The sequence below is a fragment of the Oncorhynchus masou genome, chromosome 4 (assembly GCF_036934945.1).
Source record: "Oncorhynchus masou masou isolate Uvic2021 chromosome 4, UVic_Omas_1.1, whole genome shotgun sequence".
In the NCBI taxonomy this organism is placed as follows: domain Eukaryota; kingdom Metazoa; phylum Chordata; class Actinopteri; order Salmoniformes; family Salmonidae; genus Oncorhynchus; species Oncorhynchus masou.
In genome coordinates this window covers 14,946,433-14,963,218 of record NC_088215.1, presented here as the reverse complement: position 1 = coordinate 14,963,218, position 16,786 = coordinate 14,946,433, and the positions used below count along the sequence as shown (strand labels likewise).

Below are 16,786 nucleotides of genomic sequence, written 5' to 3'. Positions count from 1 at the left end.
AGCTTTTTCTCCTGCCCCCTTCCCTAGTCTCCTGGGAGATAGAGAAGGCAGTTAATGTTTAAAAAAAACAACTGGTCATTCTCTGGAGACAGCTAAAAACATAAATATTTCCCCTGAGAATTTTACGCTGCTAAACACTGAACAGATGTGCCTGCTGGCACTGAAGGCTCTTTTCGTTTCTGTTTTTATCATTAAAAAAAAGAATAATAATGTGTTGCGCCTACCGTGCAACTCAATTTCCTTTCACGTGTGATTTAATCTAATCTAACCTGCCATAGCTCTTTGTCCCTCAGACTGAGTAGCCCAGACGAAGTGACTCTTTTGATTTCTCCCACCTTGGTGGCCGACCGTTTTTCATTAGTCAGGATGAGGACAGTAATTAGTCTTCCATTCATCCCCTGTTCCTCTAACTCATTTCCGAGTCTTGCATAGAAATGGCCTGCAAAGTGTGAACATTGACAACACACGCTGTTCAATTTCTTTAGTCGTCAAGAGTGACTCAAACTAGGGATGTGTTCCCAAGCGGCACCCTGTACACTATGTATGGAATAGGGTGCCATTTGGCACACAGACTTGGCCTAGTGTATTTTAGGGATTTGATAAGATTATTGTGGTTCTTTTTTGTTCTGTCATTGACATAAACAGCTGGTGTGACTGGAGGACTAGGTTCTCCCCGCCCGGCGGCTCTCCCCGCCTTAGAACTCCATAATTAGTCCAAATGCAGCTGTTTTTCAGGCAGTGGCTTGCAACTGTGGCTCGTTCGTACAGATTTCGCAGAGCGAGTGTAGTGAACTCTTTGAGAGTTCATACTCCTCCTGTTTGAAGATTTCAGAGATATTTGACGCTAAATAGATCATCCTATATAATATTCAGTTAGGCCTATGCTCAAAGTGCAAGAAGAGGAAACTGCAGAATCATGTCAAGGTGAATTTCTCTTATTTTCTCCCTCTCTAGATTGACTGTCAGAGGATTTAAAAGGTAGAAATATGACCACTTCATGGAGCGACAGACTGCAGAACTATGCAGACCTTCCAGCCAACATGGATGGGCTGGCCATGAAGAAGTACCGCAGAGAGGCTTACCATAGGTATGTATGGATGGACAGTGACATATTAGTTACCCACAGTTATTAATATTGTCAGGGGTGACATGTTCCCATAGGTATGTATGTACAGTACCAGTCAAAAGTTTGGACACCTACTCATTCAAGGGTTTTTCTTTATTTTTACTATTTTCTACATTGTAGAATAATAGTGAAAACATCAAAACTATGAAATAACACATGGAATCATGAAGTAACCAAAAAAGTGTTAAACACTCTTGGCATTCTCTCAACCAGCATCACCTGGTTTGCTTTTCCAACAGTCTTGAAAGAGTTCCCACATATGTTGAGAACTTGTTTGCTGCTTTTCCTTCACTCTGCGTTCCAACTAATTTCAAACCATCTTAATTGGGTTGAGGTAGGGTGATTGTAGAGGCCAGGTCATCTGATGCAGCAAACCATCACTCTCCTTCTTGGTCAAATTGCTCTTACACTGCCTAGAGGTGTGTTGGGTCATTTTCCCGTTGAAAACAAATGATAGGCCCATTAAGCACAAATCTGATGGGATGGCGTATCGCTGCAAAATACTGTGGTAGCCATGCTGGTTAAGTGTGCCTTAAATTCTAAATAATTCACTGACAGTGTCACTAGAAAGCACCATCACACCTCCATGCTTCACGACGGGAACCACACATGCATAGATCATCCATTCACTTACTCTGCATCTCCCAAAGACACGGCGGTTGGAAGCAAGAATCTCACATTTGGACTCATCAGACCAGGACAGATTTCCACCGGTCTAATGTCCATTGCTCCTGTTTCTTTGCCCAAGCAAGTCTCTTTTTCTTATTGGTGTCTTTAGTAGTGGTTTCTTTGCTGCAATTCGACCATCTCCTCTGAACAGTTGATGTGTCTACTTGAACTCTGTGAAGCATTAATTTGTGCTGTAATCTGAGGCTGGTAACTCTAATGAACTTATCCTCTGCATCAGAGGTAACTCTGGGTCTTCTTTTCCTGTGGCGGTCCTCGTGAGTCAGTTTCATCATAGTGCTTGATGGTTTTTGTGACTGCACTTGAAGAAACGTTAAAGGTTTAAAAGTTCTTGAAATGTTCAGCGTTGACTGACCTTCACGTCTTAAAGTAATGAAACATTGTCGTTTCTCTTTGCTTATTTGAGCTGTTCTCGCCATAATATGGACTTGGTCTTTTACCAAATAGGTTTACCTTTGGTATACCACCCCTACCTTGGACCGCAGAGTGAAGGAAAAGCAGCAAACAAGTTCTCAGCATATGTGGGAACTCCTTCAAGACTGTTGGAAAGCAAACCAGGTGATGCTGGTTGAGAGAATGCCAAGAGTGTTGAAAATAGTAAACATAAAGAAAAACCCTTGAATGAGTTGGTGTGTCCAAATTTATGACTGGTACTATATGTATGGATGGATGCACACTGGGAAGATAGCCTAGCGGTTAAGAGCTGTGGGCCATTAAGAGTTGTGGGCCAGGAGCCGATAGGTTATTGGTTCGAATCCCCAAGCCGAGTAGGTGAAAAATCAAGGCACTTAACCCTAATTGCGCCTTTAAGTCACTGTGGATAAGATCGTCTGCTAAATGACTAACATGTAAATTATGTATAATAAGGTTAAGTTATATTAAGCTACTATACTGTATGTAGCAGGTATTGTGTGTCACTGTTTTCTTTAGTCATTAGTCTACATCAGATAATTACAGCAGCAACATATGACAGGACGCTATGATACTACTTGGCTGTAAATGTGTTAACCCAACCCTCTGTTTGTAAATGTCTTTCAACTTGGGGTAAACACATTTCCACTTTTCACATTTCCTAATTCTCAGTACACACCGTCATAACCACTCAGTATGTTTTGTTAAATGGCTGTGGATTTGAATGTGGTGTAGTTGTAGGTTATTCTTTGGTCAAATATCTTGTGACAACCTGTCAGCCATGTAGCGTATATTACAGAGTCACTGTGTACAAGTTTGTTTTACACCCGTTCAGTTCTGAAGTCTCTGTGGTTTTAATCTAATACTTCCTGTCTGAAGCGTCTTCCTTGGAACCTCATAACCGTTATACCAACATCCTGTTCGACTGAAACACGTGTATTTTCTCAATACTGACATGTGATGTGTGTGTTAGAGGTGGGCGATATGGAAAAAAAAATCCATATTGCAATAAATTGCCTGAATTTAGGCGAGAACGATAAATTTACAACATGAATGTACACCACAGGTTTTTAAAATGATCCTTTAAACGACTCGTACCTGTTTGATGGTTGTAGCCATCAATTGTCATTAACAAACATCCATATTATATTAGCAAACTTATTTCATTTCAAACTTCACATTCCTCTACTATAGGCTACTTATCGTAATGAAAGATATCAGCAAAATGTCTGTCGATCATTTTCGGTTCATCATCCTAGCTCTAGTGTGTGTGTGTGTGTGTGTGTGTGTGTGTGTGTGTGTGTGAGGGGTCCTACACTAGCTGCGTGCAGCGGTCAAATAACCTCTCTCTATGTCCTAACTTGATAAACTAGTCCTCTAATTCGTTAAATATAGGCTAAAGTGGTGCCCGGTCGTAAAATAAGTTACAATGGTTTGACAGTCACTTAGTTTTATAACTGATAATGGGGACCCTAAAATAGATGAGCCCTAAATGCATTGTATCTCATGACAGGAAAGAAGCCTTTGGCCGTGCATGCTGGTTAGCTGGCCTTAATGTTAGACAATGGCAGTGAGCAGGAATGCCGGCTCCACGTGAGTGAGATAAACAGCCGCTTGTCCAACGTTTAACTTCATCAAAGAGACATTGTGTGTGTGCGCGTGCGGCTTAATGGCATTTTATTTCAAATGGTTACATAACCTATGGACATTACAGTGCCACTAAAGCTGTCACTTTTCTGTCACTGTCACTGTTGGGTCTATCTGCGTTCTCTGGCACTCTGGCATCTGTAAGGAAGTCTGTAAGCAAAGCCCCTCACGACAACAGCATTGAACTGTTACTACCTGGTTGTTTTGCTCGTTTTGAAAGGGGTTGATACATTTATGTACATCTAACAACACTTTTTTGTTGAAATGTCGGGCTTAGTTAAACAAGCTTTGCAGATAAAAAAAAACCCCATCAGCAACCTTTACAGAAAGATTATCTTTGCGGAGAGGTTGATGAAACCATACAATGAAACAATCCACTCAGTCAGTAAGGCTAACACCCTTTGTTAGTCTCACAGAGAAGAGTCTGTTAGACTTAGATAAACTCTTTCACGGTAGGTTCAATGTACTGTTTCCATAAGATAAGGCACAAATCTGCCTGATTGTCACACGCTGTGGTCTGCCTAAGCTAGGGATTCACTCTTAGAGATAGAAATAGACTACATAGAAATAGAATCACTGTGCTCTTGAGGGGATTTACCCGTTCTAGTAAATCTATTTCTACGCCGACTGCACCTAAAAGTGAATCCCTCAGTCAGACCACAGAGGCGACAACCAGACAATCAGGTAATGGTAGGCTAGTATGGGAGGCCGGCCCACACATTCAGTCTATTTGAGGCCCGGTCATCAGGCCAAAGTGGGCTGTCCCCCACCGTCACTCTTTGTCAATAGTAGGGAGAAGAGTACTCGCACACTTGGGCAAAATTTATGACTCCCACTCACATTCACCTCAGTGCTAATAGCCCCAGAACACCTTGGTCTATTTGCAGAAGGAGGGCCTGAACTGTACACCTAGAGTTTGACCGTTTAACCTGTTCATAGGGGGACTGGACCAAGGAGAACCCCCAGTAATCTACCCATTACTTCAAGACTCCGCTTTGTACTCAATGCTGAGAATACAGTAGGTCCTTCTTAGGGCTACTCACATTCCAGACGATTGTTATCAGTTAGCCTAGAGAGACCTCGGCTGTAAGCTACAGCTTAGTGTCAGTAGTAGGTCTACCTAACATCCAGTGCTCTGACATTGTAATCGTATCATCCATATTAGGTAATTGGCTATTTCTGATGAAATTCTTCTGAGTTAAAGATCCTAGTACACTATGACTCTTTGCGAATACAGGCTTGAGCCTTAGTACTGTAGAGTAGCCTAGCTGCAGTGGCTTAGGGCCTGGGAGGCACTGAGTTTGTTGCTGTTCCACCTGATGGATTGTTCTGGATGTCTTTGAGGGCTAGAGCAAACAACTCCCTCCAACCAACAACACTAGTGACAAACGGGCACCACAAACAACAACAACAATAACAGAGAATGATGCAGAATGGCAACAATAATTTTTGCAACACGGCAGAAATTGAATGGCAAGGAAGCAAAGAGAGTGGGCTCTTTTTGTTTCTGGGCTGGAGTTGGAATAGCATTATGTAAGCAGGCAAGGCCAGAGCGCAGGCTAGTACACTGTTAGTCACGACACAGAATGCATCGTATGTCTGCCGCCGGGCTTAACTCTCAGTGGAAGCTGGTTCAGTATGGAGCTGCAGCAAGGTAATGGCAAAATATTGGATAATTCCTGAATGTATTATGGTCTATTTCCGAGGTCCGTGACGATAGCAGTATCATAATAGCTGTGTTCAAATACCCATATTAACATACTGTATACTACGTACTTAATGAGTGTATATACTACATACTATTAGTTATATTTAGTATACTGTAAAATAACTGTATCCTTTCAGTTGAGTGTACTAGTGCTTTGCCTGTCTACCGGAAGTTGATGCTGTTGCTATGCAACCTCTTGCTAGCTTGTTAGCATAACAAATGACTAGCTAGACCTTTTACGATTTCGGGTGTGTTCATAATTTCAATCTGGAGCGTTTGTAAATTCAGAACGTTTCGCTCTTGGAGCGTTCAGAGCGCACACACTGGACTCTCTGGTCGAGGAGTAGGGTTGATCTGAGCGTTCTGACCTCACAACGGCAGTCAAGCACCCAAGCTAACTGGCTAACGTTAGCTAGCTTGTTAGCTACTTCCAGACACAAATGGTGTCATTTTACTCTAGGGTGACCAGATGTCCCCGTTCACCGGGGACAGTCCTCATTTTTGGTTGCCTGTCCTCGGCTGGAGCTGTCCCCGGAAATGTCCCCGTTATTTAAATGTGCGTTAAAAACAGACTGCAAAGTGAAATATTTTACTTGGCAAGAAAGACAGAGCCTATGGGTTGACATCCAAATCGCGTTGTGCTTGTTTAGGCCAACAGGGGGGGGGGCTTCTCGCTATAGCAGCTTCATTCACTCTTCTTCTTCTACAAACTACTTGCTCGCGATAGTTTTAGAGAGAACTGCTGTGGAAAACTCGGCCAGAAGCTAGCAAGTATCAAGTGAATCCACAACATCCCCACAAACGTCTTTTCAAGCCAGGTAAGTTACACTCGTTTGAGATACTAGCTAGTGATGTTATAATGTCACAATTTATTATATAGATAGATGATCTGCTCTATAAGGTTTTAAATAGGTTATGCTAGCTTACGTTAGCTATGTAGACTAAGTTAGCTAGCTAGGTTAGCTAGCTACTGTTATGGTAGCTAGGTTAAAAAACGTTCACGTGTAAACATGCAGTGAATGGGCTATTTTGAAAATATGATTGTATTAAATGAATGCACAATTTATTCTGATAATATTTTTGTAGATTACAATTTTAGTGGTTTGGCATTATAATAAGTAGTGTGAAAATGTATTTAGAAATGTTCATGGATAGCATTAGAAGTGGGGAGGAAGGAGAGGAGGAAGACTGCATAGGAAAGAAGAATGAAGGAGACAGAGGAGGAAAGGTAAAGATATGATTACAGAGCCTGCCAATTTATTATTCCAAACAATGTTTTTGAGATCAAATGCAAACACGAGGCAAGCAATGGGAATCTGTTAAAATACTTTGGTTATCTAATAGTATGCTATTTATTAATACAGATTGGAGAGGAAGGAGAAGGACACATGAAGGTAGTGATGCAAGGAGAGTGTAGGAGAGTCAGTTGGAAAGAAGGAAAGGAAGACTAGTGAAGAAAAGAGGAGGAGAAAGATTGGAGGATAATGAAAAAGTTAAGAGAGTAATTAAGAGTGGCACAAGGAGAGTGAAGAAGAGCAGACAGAGGAGATACAATGACTCTTTCCAAAAAACGGAAATGCACTCTTTATGATAAAAATGATGAGAGAATTTCCATTTAATACGCTCAGGTCAAAACGATAGAATGGTTCACTGCATCCTCTCTTTCAATTGGCAGCCAGAGAAGAACGGCAGTTGTAGAACATCAGCAGGCAAAAAAAGCATAAAGCCTCTCTGATTGGCCGTGTTGGTTTGCCCTCTGTCACCACATTCTTCAAGAAGGTAGAGCCTTCCCAAGAAGAATATGGTTTAGCTGTGCAGGAGGGTGTCTTTGCATACCACACTATGCGACACAATCATAGTTACAGATCTATGGACTGCACAGCACAACTGACACGGAAGCTTTATGAGCCAAAGTTTACATATGCTAGGACAAAATGTGACGCCATAGTGAGTAGCGCATTAGTAACATGGGCAACTACTTTGGTAACACAGGACCTAGACCAGGTTGAATTTATGCCCCTGTCCATTGATGCGTCCAATCATGGACATGTAAAGCTGCTGCCAATTGTAGTCAGATATAGTAAGATATATGATGGCAGCACATTTTGTTGAATTGAATGGAGAAACAGCAGAGGAAATTGCAGCTGAGGTCCTGGTGGTCATCCAAAAATGTAACCTGGAAAACATTCTCTGACGACTGAATAGGCTGGTTGAGGGTCAATGTCCATACCAAAGTAAAAAATGCTCTGCAGCGGGAGGTGATTGGCTTAGGTTTTCCTGCCCACATCAGCTTTGGATATGATGTTGAGTTCCTGCTCACAAAGATATTTGAATATGTTCATATTTTCACCATCAGAGTAGAAAGACTGAAGGGCTTTTGTGAGTTTGTTGGCCAGAAGTACCATAACGTTTTAGGACACAGCTATGTTTGCTGGATGTCTATGCTCCCTGCTCTAGAAAGAGTGATCAAAAGGTATGTGCCATTGAAATCCTTTTTTTTCTTTCCGAAGACAAATGCCCTGTTGTCCTACGAACAATGTTCGAAGATCCACTGACTGAACTTTGGCTGGACTTTGTCCATGGAAACTTGACCGTATTCAGTGACACGATCAAGATGCTTGGAGGCCAGGACCACTGTGCTGTGGAGTCCACTGCAATTCTGAGAAACGTTGAGGCAAAATTGACTAAGTTGTGATGACAACTTCATTCCAGTTTTGGTCAGAGGACTTCTGAGAGAGCTAGAGGACAATGGAGCCATGTTTAAAGAGAGCTTTCTCAAAACATCCCAATAATTATTCACTGTGAACTACTTGCAAGCATGGGAAAGGCACACAGATAATCTAAAAGATTTACATTGTCTCCTTTTTAAAAAGGCAACCTCAGCGTGAAGAGATCCAGAAGGCAGCAGGCACACTGCAGGAATAATGCCCCAATGTGACCATCAATGAGGATGCATTGTGTGACGAAGTTACTGGCCTGCAAGAGTTCCTAAAGGGGGGATCGCTTGAAGAATGGAAAACATCGGAGACACCGCTTAGTCAGATGGAGCACGGTGGTTACTCACTTCAAAGAGAACGACATCCCACACACTAACCTAGATTAGCGTCTGTTGTCATGTGCTTACCTGGAGGTAATGCACCAGTCGAGAGAGTGTTCTCCCAAATGAATGATCTATGGACAGCAGCAAGAAATAGGTTAATTGTTCCTACCATCAAGGCCACACTTATTGTGAAGACCAACTTTAACCTCCCCTGCCAGGAGTTCATGGAGAAGCTGGCCAAACACACAGCAATCTTGAATAAGATGCATTCTTCTGAGAAATATACAGATTAGGTTGGTATAAGTATATTATGTAGTTACCAATCTCATCAGCATCTTATTTCACACATACTATTGTCTGTTTTTTTTCTTCATTTTTGCTCATGTTCACTTCTGCTCTTATTCTAGCAGAACGGCTGTTCAGATCGGACAGCTCTGTCTTGTCTGTAGTGTTTCTGTAATATAGTTGTTTTCTCTATCACAGTGTGCCTGTTAGACTAAATACATGGAACCGGAATTGTACCTATTTTTTATTTAATAGATAATAACATTGGATATTTTAATTATTTATTGACCGCCGAACTGGAAATGTCCCCGGTTTTCATTTCAGAAATCTGGTTACCTTATTTTACTCGCCCTAGTAGAGCTGGTTATCCAGAGCGTTGGTGACTGTAACTGTGCGGCTGGCAACATTTTAATTACGCTTTTTTAAGCCAACGTTTGACACCGGCCATATTCAATGTTGAGCGTTCATAAATTCATCAGTTATTCTGCGCTCTGTCACACTCAGACTAGAGTGCTCTGAAATTGGAGAATATAGCCAACGTGAATTTACAATGCGCCCTCTGACGAGACGAGAGTGCTCTGAAGTCGGAGTAGATAGACAGAATTAGCAATGCCCGTTGAGAATGCACAATGACTAAACCACATAGCTAAGAAAGTAGCCAACTAACTTTAGGACGGTAGCTAGCTGTCAGCCAACATAATGTGAAATGTAACTTATTTTAAAAGTCATTACTTTATTACATTGCTCAACATTTTCTTAACATTTGTCTTAATTAGTGAAAGCAATGAATTTGTATCCTTTCTCGTTGTACTTTAGCTGCATATTTTTGGAAAACGTTGTGAAGCCACGCCCATTTTGCATTATGGGCCCTAAAAGCTCGGAAATAGTGTCCACTGCTTGTATACTTCATATTTTGGTGATTTTTAGTATGACTTCCGGAACTTTTGGCATACTAACTATATGCATACTATGACCAGTAAGCACACTACATACTCAATTTAAGTCACAAATAGTACATTAGTGTGGTTAGTATGAGTATTCGATCTCTAGTGAATATGTTTTCCATGGTAAAAATGAAAACACAAAGCAGACAATTCTTTGCTCCTTTTAAAAACCTGCTGTATTTAAATATTGTGTTCTATAGCTTGCAAAATATGTTAATGTGACTTGATGACAACATGATGTCTGTTAGCAACAATAGGACTTTTTTTTGTAAAGAAATTAAATCTGTTTATTTATTTATTTTTGCCATAATACTAACGAGTATTGCGATACTGGTATCATTCGGGACCTACTATTTCCCTGAGTAGTGTTAGGGTAGTGTGGAAATGAGGATTGTGTCATAGATGTGGATTGACTGTTTCGGAGCAAAGAAAAACCGGTTTGTGGAATGCCTGACGACATGTTTTCAATCTCATTAACAGATATGTAGTTGTTGAACTGGATTTACTAGTTGTATGAGATATAAAACAAATGGCTAGATGAGTTACGTTGATTTGTGTGTGAAAACATCTGGAGACCTTTTTTTGAATACCAACATATTTATAAAGAAATTGCGAAATTCTATGTGTATTTAATACAAGTTACTTTGCAGTATAAGTTGTTTTGTGGTAGCTGCCCAGCTGCCTGGTCTGCCACTGGAGCTGCCTGGCCTGCCACTGGAGATGGCTGGATCAGAGTGTCAGGCAGGATATGTCAACAATGCCGACCACTCCGGCCATGCAGACCCCCCCTACCGTGCTTTCAGATTTAACACCGGGAACAGTTGAGCTAGTTGAGGTGCCACCGTAAACATGCTGTCTATGCAGAATGGAGAGTCATGTTCATTAGGTACCAAACGGACTGAAACAGGGATGGAACGTGTCCAATAAAGGCTCATTTTTGTTGTCCATTTCTAAATGTTTTGCTATAGTGTGCACTTGTGAACCTACCCTGCAGGAAGCAATGCACTGTCTAAGGGCTAATAATGCATTTTAAAAGATTAAAAAGCTCAGACAGCGAGTCTACCTGTCTAATACTCAAATTCCTATTTTAAGGCATGTGGGAACGTGCCTTGTAAGGCTAGAGAAAATAGGAGCTTACTGACTTCATTGTCTGTGCCAGATTGTTTCTAATGTCTGTTTAGAGGCCATGCATATCAATTGTAGATGTTTGTTAGGCTATATTTCAAAACGAGAACCACACAAAACGAGAACCCTAACCCATCACTGGATGGCTAACATATGATTTAATCCCAAAAATACCTCTGCTCATTCTTCTTCTGTGAGAGGCAATTTATCCTAATGTTCTCCTTGCACACAGAGGTAGAACTCTCTTGTACAGTGGGGCAAAAAAGTATTTAGTCAGCCACCAATTGTGCAAGTTCTCCCACTTAAAAATATGAGAGTGTAGGATTTTTAATGAATTTATTTGCACATTATGGTGGAAAATAAGTATTTGGTCAATAACCAAAGTTTATCTAAATACTTTGTTATATACCCTTTGTTGGCAATGACAGAGGTCAAACGGTTTCTGTAAGTCTTCACAAGGTTTTCACACACTGTTGCTGGTATTTTGGCCCATTCCTCCATGCAGATCTCCTCTCGAGCAGTGATGTTTTGGGGCTGTTGCTGGGCAACACGGACTTTCAACTCCCTCCAAAGATGTTCTATGGGGTTGAGATCTGGAGACTGGCTAGGCCACTCCAGGACCTTGAAATGCTTCTTACGAAGCCACTCCTTCGTTGCCCGGGTGGTGTGTTTGGGATCATTGTCATGCTGAAAGACCCAGCCACGTTTCATCTTCAATGCCCTTGCTGATGGAAGGAGGTTTTCACTCAAAATCTCACGATACATGGCCCCATTCAGTCTTGCCTTTACACGGATCAGTCGTCCTGGTCCCTTTGCAGAAAAACAGCCCCAAAGCATGATGTTTCCCCCCCATGCTTCACAGTAGGTATGGTGTTCTTTGGATGCAACTCAGCATTCTTTGTCCTCCAAACATGACGAGTAGAGTTTTACCAAAAAGTTATATTTTGGTTTCATCTGACCATATGACATTCTCCCAATCTTCTTCTGGATCATCCAAATGCTCTCTAGCAAACTTCAGACGGGCCTGGACATGTACTGGCTTAAGCAGGGGGACACGTCTGGCACTGCAGGATTTGAGTCCCTGGCGGTGGTGTGTTACTGATGGTAGGCTTTGTTACTTTGGTCCCAGCTCTATGCAGGTCATTCACTAGGTTCCCCCGTGTGGTTCTGGGATTTTTGCTCACCGTTCTTGTGATCATTTTGACCCCACGTGGTGAGATCTTGCGTGGAGCCCCAGATCGAGGGAGATTATCAGTGGTCTTGTATGTCTTCCATTTCCTAATAATTGCTCCCACAGTTGATTTCTTCAAACCAAGCTGCTTACCTATTGCAGATTCAGTCTTCCCCACCTGGTGCAGGTCTACAATTTTTGTTTCTGGTGTCCTTTGACAGCTCTTTGGTCTTGGCCATAGTAGAGTTTGGAGTGTGACTGTTTGAGGTTGTGGACAGGTGTCTTTTTTATACTGATAACCAGTTCAAACAGGTGCCATTAATACAGGTAATGAGTGGAGGACAAATGAGCCTCTTAAAGAGGAAGTTACAGGTCTGTGAGAGCCAGAAATCTTGCTTGTTTGTAGGTGACCAATTACTTATTTTCCACCATAATTTGCAAAGAAAAAATGTGATTTTTCTGGATTTTTTTTTCTCATTTTGTCTGTCATAGTTGAAGTGTACCTATGATGAAATTTACAGGCCTCATCTTTTTAAGTGGGAGAACTTGCACAATTGGTGGCTGACTAAATACTTTTTGGCCCCACTGTATGTCTCTCAAAATCACTCTTCTGATTCTATCCTTCTGTTTCCTCCCTTTTTTTTTAGAGTTTTTGTAAACAGAAGCTTGGCCATGGAGAAGATTAAATGTTTTGGCTTCGATATGGATTACACTCTAGCCGGTAAGTGCACTACAGTCGCTGCCCTGGCCGTCAACACTTCTTTACTGTGTGTGTGTGTGTGTGTGTGTGTGTGTGTGTGTGTGTGTGTGTGTGTGTGGGGGGGGGCTTCAACCCACCTTCACTACTTTACAATGTAGGCTCAACTCTAGTTTGGTTGGCATAGCAACTAGTCGTCGGCCATATTGATTTCTCTTTCAGTGTTTGTTGACAAAGTACACCGGTTCAGAACAGGGGCTCACATGTCATTCGATAAGCCCAGACCAGACTCACTGGGGACTAGGGGTGGTGGGTAGAAGGGCAGGGGAGGTGTAGGTTTCTTGGGGTACAGCGATGATGGAAAAAGGTGATGAGTTCTTCAGAAGGATACTGTAACGGAGGGAAATGCGTTAACTGAATCTGTAATCTGATTTAATGTCAGTTTAGATGTATTGTTTTTCGTCTCTTCTGTCATTGGAATATGCAAACAACAAAACTCTTTGACCTCAAGTGAATGGCTAAGACTATACTCACTTTCTAAATATTAACACTAGTACAGTTTCTCTGTATTTCAGTAAGTAAAAGTAAAAAAAAAAAAAAAAAAAAAAGTAGCACTAATACTCTAATAGTTTTCTAAGTAACAATAGGTTGTCTGTAACCTGACTGTCAACCACATGAATGCTAAAGTCAGTTAGGGGACATCACTTGACACAATGTCTAGATGATGGCGTTGACATGAGTCCGTGCCCGATTGTAACCGCAAGGCGCACCAGAACCCTAGATGAGGTTCTCCCCAGTGACCGGCAGGAGGCTGAGCCCGTTCCTGCGGTCGCAACTCGAGCGTTGAGTGAAGCCATACGATAGCCCTGGCATCTTGTAAACATCATCACTTGGTTATGGGCCGTCCCGTATAAAAAGGCTACATGTCAACAGTTGAGCGTCTGTAAAATCTGCCCTCAGATGATGGAAATGGGATATGGGCTGTGTGTTTGCGAGTACAAGCGATCCCCTTTCCCTACAGATGACCCCCTCCTCAAAGTCACACACACACACACACACACACACACACACTGTATTTATAGATGAATTACCAACCCTCCATTTAGCTGAGTCACTGAAGCACGTTTAGCTAGTGAGATAGCGTCTTGACCAATGGTGATAGGACTTGACGCCTGAGGAGTCAGACCCCTCACTGGGACGACTTCTCACGGCAGCAGGTAGGCTATACATTGGTTTCTGTTTCTAGTGAGGATTTAAAGAGGGCTGTTAGGAGTTGTCCACAATTTGTTTTCATACAGCATGGTTAAATGTACAACAAATCCTCTGACCGTAAATAGACCATAACCAGTCGGTGGTCCTATACGTTCGTGTTAGGACCGTGATCTCTGGTCAGTGTTGAACCATGTTCCTCTATGATATATAGGCCTTCTGTCAATAGCTTTGTGTCACACAGAGGAGATCAAATGTCCTCCCGTCTATCCATGTCACTACGATACAGTATTTCCACATCAAGATCACGATGCCTGATAAAAGAAAAGGGCATTAGTTGAACCATGCCCTTCGATGATAGGTCATCCGTTATTAACTGTGGTTTATATCAAAGGTCGTGAAATCATCCACTGATGACAGCTCTGTCTGGCCTAACACTGTCCCTGCCCACTCGCCTCTAGCAAATTACCGTGGTAACTAGATGCCCCCGGTGACGCTGGCTGACACATCTGTCCTCGACGACTCGCTGTTCTGAAAACACAACATAGAGAGGCTTCACTGTACTGTAGTTCAAATGACACAGACACACTGTACACACACACACACACACACACACACACTGTTCTGAAAACAACCTAGTGAGAGACTCCACTGTTCTGAGAAGCTCAAATGACACTGGAGCCACACTGTCGACCTGTTAGTTCTATGGGGCACGGGGTTATTTTTCACTGTTCTATTGTAGCTTGGTAATTAGCCTGAAAGCCATTCGTTTTGGAATAAGCTAGACGATGCTATGCTAACTCTTAGCCTTTGGCAGAGCGGAGCCCAAGCTACTAACAGTGCTCATGTTAATTTATGTTATTTTGACAAGGTGTTGCTGTCTAATAAAGATATTGCTGTCTGAGTGACAGCGATGTCTGGACCCACCTCCGATACGGCTATATAATTTATAATTACTTAGGCCTATGATTAGCAACCAGGAAGTTGTACAGAAGACACTTCATATGTCATAAGCTATGGCTACGATCCATACGGCACACTATTCCCGATACAGTACACTTTTTTTTGACCTGGTGCCGTAGGGCTCTGGTCAAAATTAGTGCACTTTATCGGGAATAGGGTGCCATTTGGGATGAAGGCTGTTTATGTATCTGTATATAGCACAGTCTAATAGATTTACAGGTCGACAACCATATTTTAGTTAGAGTTAAGTTGTTTACCCTTAAGTGAGGGGTATAGCTTACATAAATTCTACCCTACTCACTCTCTCACACACACACACACACACACGATTTGTTTACTCATAGGTGAGGGGTATAGCTTACATAAATTCTACCCTACTCACTCTCTCACACACACACACACACACACACACACACACACACACACACACACACACACACACACACACACACACACACACACACACACGATTTGTTTACTCATAGGTGAGGGGTATAGCTTACATAAATTCTACCCTACTCACTCACTCTCTCACACACACACACACACACGATTTGTTTACTCATAGGTGAGGGGTATAGCTTACATAAATTCTACCCTACTCGCACGCACGCACGCACACACACACACACACGATTTGTTTACTCATAGGTGAGGGGTATAGCTTACATTTGGGATGAAAGTGACACTGGAAAGTAGTAAATTATAGCTTGGTAACATAAACACACACTAAGCTTGGGGATCCATTAAATCCCCCTCTCCTGATGCAGTCGTTGACTGATAATTATACCCCTTAAGGTGTGAGTGAGTGACCAGGCTAGAATTTACTGCCCTCCAGGGTCACTTTCGTCCCAAATGTAAGGTATACCCCTCACCTATGAGTAAACAAATAAATTATTTCAACTTAAACATGGTCCCAGACCAGTAAATCTAATGGACTAGACCAGGGATGGGCCACCGGCGGGCCACGGAACAATTTCACCCCCCAAGAGTTAGAACAATAGAACACACAAGGTGCAATTTTGAAATGTCAGGGATTTTTTTTTGTATGGATTGGTAAATTCGTCTAGCGTTCACCTATTTAAACTTGTAGTAACCATGACCAAATTAGCGACCGGGTTGGGGCCAGTTATCATATTAAAAACTGCAAACTTTTCTGTTCGCCCCATGGAAAAATTTGTAGAATTGCAGGAATTAAACAAATTCATTGAAAAAAAAAGCAGACTGAAAAAAAAAAAAATTGCTGTCACGAGGGGGGGGGCCGCTGAAATGTTTTGCTCGCAAGTTGGGGGTGTGGATGTAGGTACGCAGACCCACTGCAGCCCCTCATGAGTTCTGTCCTTTTTTTTTTTTTTGTAACCCCCCCACTAGACTGTGCTATATATACAGACATAAATAGGCTGTGCGTGTGTTTCCACGCCTGTGTGTGTTTAAGATAAAGCTGTCTGAAGGTCACAGCAGTGGACAGTGCAGAGAGAGAGAATTCTGCTCATCACCGGGCCAACCAAAGAGCGAGCTGATCGGGAAGGTGGTGGAGGGGAAAATACTCTTTAAAATAGGTTTATTTGTATCAGCCACAGAGCTTAGGGAAATGGAGGCAGGGATGAGGGGAGGAAAGGTGGGGGTATTTGTATGGAGGAGTCTGGTCCAGGACTGTGCGACTCTTCGAGGCTGCAGCACTGGGCATGATGCCCACCACTCCTCTGCTTCGCTAGCCAGCCAGGGACACTGGAACACCACAGGGGATTTGAACTCACCAGAGAGGGAGAGAGA

General features: G+C 42.3%; 1 pseudogene; it reads left to right on the top strand.

The window, feature by feature from the left end:
- Nucleotides 1-16,786, top strand: part of LOC135524327 (cytosolic purine 5'-nucleotidase-like) — a 32,972-nt pseudogene that overhangs the window by 2,083 nt on the left and 14,103 nt on the right.